Genomic DNA, 9,987 nt, shown 5'->3' with positions numbered 1-9,987 from the left:
GGACTCTAAGACCTTTCTGAGTCCTGGAATGTAATTTGGTATGACAGTGTATGACCTGATAGTCCATTATCTGCATGTGGTCATTTGATAAAAAGAGCAGGGAGCTGACTGGACTGCAAGGCAAACTTGGATGGCAGCTTATTGGATGCCTGAGGGAAGAATGCGGCTTGTGTCTTTGGGCTGTGAGGTCAACACAACAGAACAGTGTCATAGTTAGTTTCTGTCAACTTGACATAAACCTAGACATGACTGGAAAGAGGGAATCTCAATTGAAGTGTTGCCCCCATCAGTTCTACTTGTGGGTATGTCTGTGAAGAATTTTGTTGATTGTTGATGTGTGAGGCCCAGAGCACTATGGGAAGTGCCATCCTTTGGCAGATGTGCCTGGCTTGTATGAGAAGGCAAGATGAGCAAGCAAGAGAAGGCAAAGCAGTAAGCATTGTTCCTCCATGGTTTCTGCTGCAGCTCTTGCCTCCAGATTTCTGCCTTGACTTCCTGTCTTAACTTCCCTCTGTGATGCACTGTGACCTTGAGGTGAGAGGAACTCTTTCCTCCCAGGATGCATTTTTGACAAGGCTTTATTACAGCAACAGAAAGCAGATTGCTGCAGAAGAGGGGAAGATGCGAGAAAGTCTCTTGACAAATGCAAAGTGGTTGTTGGTAAGTATTAACTGACATGTTTCAGGCAAAGGACAGAAAGTACCAGGGAACCTAGATGTGAAGGCCCAAAAATGTGAGCCTATTTCCACCTTGTCTGCTGGTCAGAGAGTTTGGAGGTTGCTAAAAATTTTCGACAACAACCTGGGCTACACATCCTGACTCAGGATGTGGTTACTTGGTTCTTTTGACATTAAGATGGCCCATACAACGAGATCCACCCTGACAGAGGGTCAGAGTATGCAAGCATACTTCTGCTCCTTCTTCTAATAGGAAAGGTTACCTGGGGGTGGCTGCTTTCAGGATACTTGGTCTAGTATGGGTTCACTACCTAAACAACAGAATACTAATGACTTGACGTGTTGAAGCAATTAACTGTTCAAGTTGTCCTTTGCATCATGTTAAAGAAGTCTTTTGTTGCCTTCTTCCCCCTTTTGTACTGGGGTATAAAAGTATATGGAAAATTAAATGTGGGTAATTTCAGTATTCACTGGAACTCCCTCCCAATTCTATCCTGTGTTCTGTTTTATTATTTTACCCACATCTTTATACTCTTTACTTATTTTTCTGATCCCCGTGCCCCTAACCTGGCAAGAGGTATTTTTATCAAGGCTGGTCACTGACACCTAGAAAGCCCTGAGCAGGGAAAATTCCATTAAAGAAAGATAGGGCAGAAGGATAAGGCATCATCTAGGGACACTGCTCTCACTGTGGTCCTTAAGGTCCCTGTGAATGTTTTTCCTGCTTCCTGCTGTCTGGAATCCAGGCCACTAGGAGGGCAGTGGGTACCAGAGCAGGAGGACAGAGAGTTGGGGTACTGGAGAACCTGGAGGAAGTCAAGGAATACTGGAACTTGGCTCTGTCATATGCTGGAGTCAGAAGGAAGAAATCATGAAGGACGAAGGCAATTTTGAGCACTATGAAGATGAAAGATCATTTCCTTGTAACATAAAAGAAGACCATTATAAAACGAGGACTGCATTATGACATACATAAGAAAATACCACTTCCATTGATGCCAGGCAAAAATAAAAACATAAGAGATATATTAAAGTGAGATGAAAATTAAAAGGAGTTTGTCTATAGAAAAATAGATACATGTACACAAAACCAAATGCTATCATTAGTATATTTTATGGTTTAAGGTGATGTTTGTGTGTCAAATTGACAAGAAGTGACTTGTAGTGACTAATAGTCACTGTCAACTTGACAGGATTTAAAATCACCTAGAAGATACACTTCTGTTGTAGGAGGCCACTTGTTCATTTCCAGATGCTCAGCTTCCAAATAATGACACAGAAACCGTATTATTTGCAATACTGTTGGGCCAATAGCTAAGGCATATTTCTGGCTAACTCATATCTTAAATTAACCCATTTTCATTAATCTGTGTATCACCACGAGGCTGTGGTTTACTGGATAAAGTTCCAGCATCTGTCTCCAGTGGGGCTATATGACTTCTCCCTGACTCTGCCTGCTTTTTCCCAGCATTCAGTTTAGTTTTCCCCACCTAGCTCTGTTCTGCCCTGCTCTGCTATAGGCTCAAAGAAGTTTCTTTATTAACCAATGCTATTCACAGAATACAGAGGGAAATCCCACATCGCACTTCTGGGCATGTCCAAGGAGAGAAGACCTGCATGTGGGTGATGGTATCCCCTAGGCTGGGGTCCCAGTTTGAGAACAAACAACAGAAGAAGATCAGCTCTTTACCAGCATTCATTTCTCTGTTTCCTGACTTTGGACAGCCGCCTCACAGTCCCAACACATACTTAAATTATGATCTCAAATAAATATTTTTTCTTTAAGTTGCTTCTGTTTGGTATTTTGTCGCAATAATAGAAGCAACCAATTTAGTGTATAAGTCTTTATGCTCTGTTGTGTCTCTTGCTCCAAGTCTACAACCTGCCCACCTCTCTCTCTTCCCTGTTGGCCTTTTGAGGGTGTGTCTGAATTTTCTACAGCTGATGGAGGAAGTTACGGCAAACTGTAATTTAATACAGTTTTATTCTCTTATTTTTAAAGATTTACTTATTTTGCTTTTATGTGTATGGATGCTTTGCCTGCATGCATGCATGTACATCCCTTGGGGCTATGGTTACTGACGACTGTGAGCCACCATGTGGGTGCTGGGGATTAAACTTGGTCCTCTGCAAGAGCAACAAGTGCTCTTGGCTACTAAGCTATCTCCCCATCCCCCAGCTTTACTCTCTTATAGTTCTGTAGGTCAGAAATCTGGATCTCACTGGGCTGATGGCAAGGGGTTGGTAGGTAAACATTACTTCTGGAGGCTCAAGGGCGACCCGCCCAGCAGGTCCTAAGTTATTCCAGGGTCTTGAAGAGGCACTATCTGAAAGACATGGGCGGCGGGGGGGGGGGGGGGGGGGGGGGGGGACGGGGACGGACACCAAGCAGTATTCCTTGTCAAGGCATCCCATTTATTGAAGCAAGTTTTATGTCTTATATACTCCTCAGTGAGGAGCTCGGGCAGGGGGGAACTGAGGAAGGGGGAAGGGGGGAAGGAAAGGAGGGGCTCAGTAGCTAGACAGCTAAGCGGGGCAGTTGCAAGGTCAGTGGCTAGAGCACCTGCTGTTAGTGATAAGCAGCAAACAAAGAAGACACTCTGAGGTGCCGTCTGGAGCTTGAATCTCCAAGGCTAGTATACAATGTCTATGTTAACTTTAAGTTTTTCTGTCTCAAGATTTCTACCTCAAGGCCCTGTGAGACGTGAGAAAGGAGAAGCCTGAAATGGCTCCTGACACAAGGGCATTGGCCTTACTCTTTACAGCTTCTAGAGGCTGCCTTTTCCAGTCTTTGCCTTCAGACCCAATAATGGGGAATCTCCAAATCTCTAGCCCTCATTTCCCCTCTTCAGGAATAGTCTCTAGGAAGACTATTGCAATTGTGCTGTACCTATTGGATTATCCAGAATAAGCTCTCCATTTTGTGATGTTTAATACAATCATGTTTCCAAAATCTCCTTTGCTGTGTGAAATAATGTGTTCATGGGATCCTGGGATTGGGGTGGGGACATTTTTGCATTTTTCTGTCTCCTGCAGGGTCCATGTGCACAGTGTGGACACTGAAATCTGACAACAGATACCATATGGGACTGGTGATTAGCAACATGGTAAGACCTAACCTTCAGAGGATGTGACAGGTGAAGGGGCCCATGCGGGCTGTGGAATTGGGTCCCAGGGCTCTGTCAAGTGGCACAGTTGTGAGCAGAGGACCTGGGAGAGGGGATCACAGTAGAGCCCTTGCAGGCCTGAGGCTCAGGATATGGCCTTGCTTAGATGAGCCTGACGGTGATATAGGATCAAAGATGTATAAATCTCTACCAAAAATATAGGATTACTAACCTGAGTTCAATGGACTCACTAAAATTGTGTGTGAGTTTTGAAGTTTTGTTGTGAATGTACATTTTGTCATTTTCATCAGACTGTGAAAATGATCCAGAAAATGAATTCCCATGACTCTTGCCTCTCTGTTTACTCTCACTGGGCAGAACTGACCCTTTCTGAGTCATTCCCTGTTCTCCTGCTCACAAGGACACAGGATTCCATGTGCTTCAAGTGCAATGCTCTTCTAGCTGCCTCTGCCTATGGGAGCCCCCGAGGTGACAGCTCTGCTGTGGGGACGATCTGTGCAAGTTAACGGAGATTAGTGGAGGTCCAGCCTGGATGAGGGGGAAAGGAGCACCCTGGGGCTGTTGGAGAAAGTGTTATATTAATTTCAAAGGCATTTTCTTTGCCCTAATCTCACTTGGCAAGCAGAATGCAGGACACAGAATGCAGCTCAGGAACCAGATGGGAGATTGACAGTTTGGGTCTGAACAAGTCCATGCTGACCTTGCTGCTTGGTGTGAGCCAGGGCCACGTTCTGCTCTGAGGTGAGATGGGGGTGGGGTGATACCCATCCTGTCTGTTTTGCATTAAATTAGGCTGAGTTTCTTTTTCCCATGAATTTCCTTAATATATAAGGACATTTTAGAACTTCGGAAAACGCTCTTGTCCTATTTTAAATGTAGAAATACTCTGTAAAGAAAGGAGATAGAGATAGAGATAGAGATAGAGATAGAGAGAGAGAGAGAGAGAGAGAGAGAGAGAGAGAGAGAGAGAGAGAAGAGGGATGGAGGGAGAAGCAAGGAGAAAAGAGGGAAGAGGAGGTAGCAAGGAGAGGAGGTTCGGAGAGCACATTTGGGGGATTAGAGAGTAGTGTCTTGCACATTCTTCTCTTCCGATTGGCAGCTGCCAGCTGCTTGCCTGACTGAGCTCAGCCACCTGAGCTCAGGAAGAGGTGCAGTGTGTCCAGGTCACTGTACTTGCCAGTGTGTAGGAAGCTCCTCTAATGAGAGCCCTTACCCTGGCGCATCTGAGGTGAAGGAATAAGACAAAAAGGGCACCAGTGGCCACATGAACTCAGATGATAGTGTCCAGCCAGCCTAGGGAACCTGTGCCTAGCTGGAAACTCACGCTCCACTATTGGAAGAGTTCCAGAGATCCCAGTCAGCTCCGTCTTCAACTCCTTCTTGGAACCTGGGAAGGGCTGTCTGTGCCTTGTCTTCAGTTGCTGAGCCGCTCCCGAACTCCTGTGAACCCTGAGCTCCACTGTAGGGGCAAGGGCTGTCTGTGCATCCATCTTCAGGAGCTGAGCCACTCTCCAGACTCCTCTGAATGCTGAGCTCCACTGCAGGGACTCAGCTTCTTTACCCTGGCCTGGAACTTGGTCCCCTTAGAGAGGAGCCAGGAGGTATTAAGGGTGAGAGCTAAGGACCAGTCATAGGATTTTATTTTATTTTTGAGATGGAACTTGAATTTTTCCCTAATTATCCTCCTGAAAGTATCTGTTTCTGAGGATGTAGATCATCCTGGGGAAAACGGAGGCAATTATGAGACATCTACTGTACCCTGAAACTTTCCATGGGGCCTTTGTGCTTTGACTGACTGGTGAGAAGGACCATTCAGAGCTATCCGTTCCAGCTTCTGGTCAGCACTGATTGGATGGTTTCTGTCTTGGTAGACTGAAGCTTTAGGAAGGCCTCAGGTGGCTTCCAAGAGGGGATGGAGTCCCACGATGTCCTGCTGTCACTATTGTCTCGTTGTTAGTGCCCAAAGAACAGATGGGGAGCTGGGTCAGGAATGGAGAGAGGGAGGTAAACACTGCCCAAATTATCCAGACAGGAGCCCTGTGAGGCCATGGTCCATGCTCTGGTTAACTCTGGTCCTCTTCTTGGAACCCACATGGAACATGCATAGGGAATTCCATCTATCTGTATGAACACTTCCTGAGTCTTATCTGCCACAATCATTCTCTGTGCAGAAGACTGTTTATCTGCATAAGAGTTTTCACCCAAAATTCGGAGGAGGAGTTTTAAATCGGCTAGGTATGGTGTCACACACCTGTAAGCCTAGACTTAGCTTGAAGTAGGAGAATCTGTAGGCCAGCTTGGGCTAGTCAGTTCCAATTCCACGGTAGCCTGGGTTAATGATCGGAACCTATCTTCCTCCTCCCTTTCCAAAAGGGAGTGTGTGTTTATTCATTTACTTGACAATGATGGATTAAGGATCGATCATGCACTTTTTTTTTTCACGTGAAGTTAAACAGCAGGCAGGAACAAGAGTCCTTGACCTGTGAAGCTTATTTCTAGTCAAGGAGACAAGAACTGGTTAAATACTCTTGCAGATGGCAAAGGTAGCCTTCGATGGATGTTTTAAAGGCAGAGCTCAGTAGGATGAGAGAAACATTCACAGAGAATGCAAGGCTTTGGTCCAGAGTAAGTGGTCCTTTGACGGCATTTGGGAGGGATGGGGTAGAGTACAAGGGAGGTCAGGTCAGTGAAGGGCCAGGGCTGGAAAAGGCAGAGGGGACCTTGTGGTCAGGAGTGTCTCAGTGGTGCTCAGGAAGTGCTAAGGAGGCCAGCGGAGCTGGTGGGCAAGGTGAGGGGGAAGCAGGATGTGGAGCCGGTGAGACAGAAGGAGTGGGGAAAAGGAAGAAGGTACAGAACCAGGCGGGGGTGGGGGGAGAGAAGCATCCGGTGATGCCTAAGAAAAACAGGAAGTCATTCAAGGGTCTGAATCAGGAGGGACAACACCTTCTGGGTTGGACCCATGGTGGGGAAGAGGGGAAGGGCTCAAGCGGGGAACAGAAGAGGGGTAAATGTGTTGTCTTCTGTAATTGTGGTGGCAGTGAAGATGTAGAAAGACGAATGAAGGCAAGAAATATTTAGAAGACAAAGTTGGCAGGCCTTGGGATATGAGAATGAAGAATGGATGCTTCCTACTTCACAAAACATGCCGGTAGCTCACTGTGCGAAGTCTTTGGAGAAGCTGAGTATATTTGAAGATATTTTCTACCGTAACACAAAACCCAACCTCCGGAAGAAAAGTATTACTAAGGTTGGCTAATTTGACAGCCCCATAATGCAACAAAAGGACGGGTTTTGCTTCCTGCTTCCTTCTTCGCTCAGGGATTTTGTTGTCAAATTGTCTTCCCACAGGCAAGAGAAGGCTACTGAAGTTCTGGACATCACATGCAGCCACGAGTTTATGGGCGCCTGTTAAAGTAATCCTTTTCATCTCCCCTCCGACTTCTCTTCAGAGTTCCTTGTCCAAAACCTGTTCACAGCATGATTCTTGTGTCAATAACTTGTGTGAGTCAGGATTACACCAGTTTCTCTGATTAAGGGATAATTTCAACAGAAACAGGTTCTCTTGCTAAAGATAACAAGGGGAGTGGGTTTTTCAAAGGGGACTGAGGGTGTCTGCCATCTAGAGACAAGAGAAACCTCTGAGCTGTCCTTAGAGAGGGCAGCCCGTTCCAGGTTGGACCACCCCACCCCAGTCCAGCTGTTGACTCAGGCTTTTTCTTTGGCAGACCTAAGGTTAGTGGGCCTTGGAGTAGAAAAGGCAGCCTTCAACCCTGTTAAATTGGGGTTACGGGTCAAAAATACAGATTCCAGTTTCCCCAGTGCCCATCTGAATAGGAATCCTGGAAGGAAGCCAGGACTCTGCCTGATAAATGGGATCAGTAGGGATTTCAGGTGGTGTAGTATTTGGGAATCTGCATTAGGAGGAGAGCCACACCTGGAGAGGATACTTAATCTCTCCTACTTCCCAAGGAGAATAGCTTACTCCCAGTGGGTGTTTAGGTGGAAACCCTGCTGCCGTTCATATATACCCAAAAAGGTTGGAATGTTTGGGATCACCAGCTTGGGGCCCTATTCCACGCTCAGGTCTCATTCCTCCCATTCCAAACTTCATTCTCAGTGTGCCAAGTGGGGGCCATCTCCTGGAGTTGCCCTCTTCAACCTCCGCCCCTGACAAAGCCCACCAAAAGTCAACCCCTCTTGGGGCTGCTTGAGACCACACCTATGGGCTACTTAAAGACCTGGTAGCCATATTTGCCAAGTGATACCTCTCCTACCATCCTGAGGGGGTCACCCTGGAGTGCTTTGCTCAGATTAAACCTGGATTTAATAATCCGGGCTGATTGATTTATTACATCGGCGGCAGCGGATTTCTATTAACCGGGGATTCAAAACTTAACAGTGGGGCCAGTAGGGAGCAGTTCAGGCATATGCGTGAGGTCTTCGCCTGTGCTGGTGGGGAGGGACCATGATTCCTGTGAATCTATCTGAACCACAACACATGTGTCACTGCAGTCAGGTCTTAAATGACGCTGGCCTGAGGATTATCTTTGCAGTGGCAGAGATAGCAAATGGGTGCACACAGAACCTAGAACAACACGGACAGACAGAAATCCTTGTCTCTTAGCATAGCCTGTGTATCTCAGCAGCCCTATGGGGTTCTGCTTTCCTCCCACTTTGTGAAGGTAACAGGACAGGTTTGGCTTGAGGACAAAGTTAAGGGCTTCTATTCCCCCAAACACAAGCTCCCTGAGGTAGGAGAGTCGGTCCTCCCAAGAGGCCATTCCCAGATGCACAGGGCCAGCAGGGCCAGCAGAGGTCACTGCGTGGGTACAAATGTGGCTTGCAGAGCAAGCTGCTCTGTGGCCGCCCCCACATCCTCGCTCAGACGCCTCCTGCAGTCCGGAGCTGGGCACCCAGAGCCTGTTACAGTTTTTGTCGTGTTGAGAGAGGCCGGTGGCCGTGGGCGGCTGTTGCCGAGTGCAATATGCCTGGCTGTGCGCCCTGGCCCCACACTCCGACCACCACGCTCCCCCCCGCCCCCCCGGCGCGTGATCACCAGAGATCTGCCTGGGCCCTGCTGCCATTTCCACGTTTCAATCTGTACCTCGCGGGCAGCGGACACTAGCTCGAACTAGAGCCATAAACCCACAGCCTTTGCTGCCGGAAACTCACCTGATGCCATCATCAAAACCTGCATGTAGAGGGCTAGGAAAGTGGGCTAGTTGCATTTTAGAGTAAGAATACCCCGAGCTCCTTGCCGGCCTTACAGCAAAGACACTAAACACGAAGGCGGCCTGCATTTGAATCTGGACCATTCCTTTTTCGATAAGTTATTCTCCTCCTCCCTGTCTCCTGGCCTCTGCTGCTGTGCAAAGGGTACAGTGAACTTACCTGCCTCATGGGGGTGCTACGAGGCTCTGAATAGCAACTTTGGGGGGTAGTATGGCACAGGGTCAGGGCTGTTCCTGTTATCTACTATTGATATCAATGCCAAGATCTCCCAGTCCCAAAGTCTGCCAGAGGAAAGCGAGGCTCCTTCAGTCATGCTCAGAGCTGGCCATGGAGCCTTCAGTGCACCTCACTGCAACAGGAAGAATGGGCTCTCACAGGGCTCCCCTACCATCCAGAGGCAAACATCCACACGCTGTCAGAGAATGGTCCTCAGGGTATTCTCTCCTATCTTAGTGAGGATCATGGGTCTGTGGGTCCTTGGTGCCCTCACCAGGGTCTAAGTGAGAGGTCAGGAGGGACCCGAGCCTTTGCGGAGTGCTGTGAAGTCTTGTGCGTTTGGTTACATCCCTGTTTCCAGCAGATGGGTCTAGTCTTTGGAGGACTCTGCAGGTCCTTCCTGTGGCTGTGGCTCCCTAGGCCTCCCTGGTGCCTATGCCTATTGAAAGAGCTCTTTGTACACGGCCATCTGGGAAAAGAATGGCAGTTGGAATGCCCCCGCAAATGCCTGCCAGCATCATCCAGCCCCCTGGGTGGGTGAGGGCCATATAGCCTGCCAGGAGCATGATGCTCAACTGCAGACCAGATTCTTGGGTTCCCACGCATCACGTGTGGCAGGGCTGCCCCCTCTCTGCAAAGTGTGACAGAAGGGAGCTATGGACTAGGAGTAAGGAGGCCTAGGTCGTTCTTGGGCATGGCTCTTAACCTCTTTGACAGTAGGATCTTCATTTATA

The sequence above is a fragment of the Chionomys nivalis genome, chromosome 18 (assembly GCF_950005125.1).
Source record: "Chionomys nivalis chromosome 18, mChiNiv1.1, whole genome shotgun sequence".
Lineage (NCBI taxonomy): Eukaryota > Metazoa > Chordata > Mammalia > Rodentia > Cricetidae > Chionomys > Chionomys nivalis.
This window is presented reverse-complemented; position numbering follows the sequence as displayed.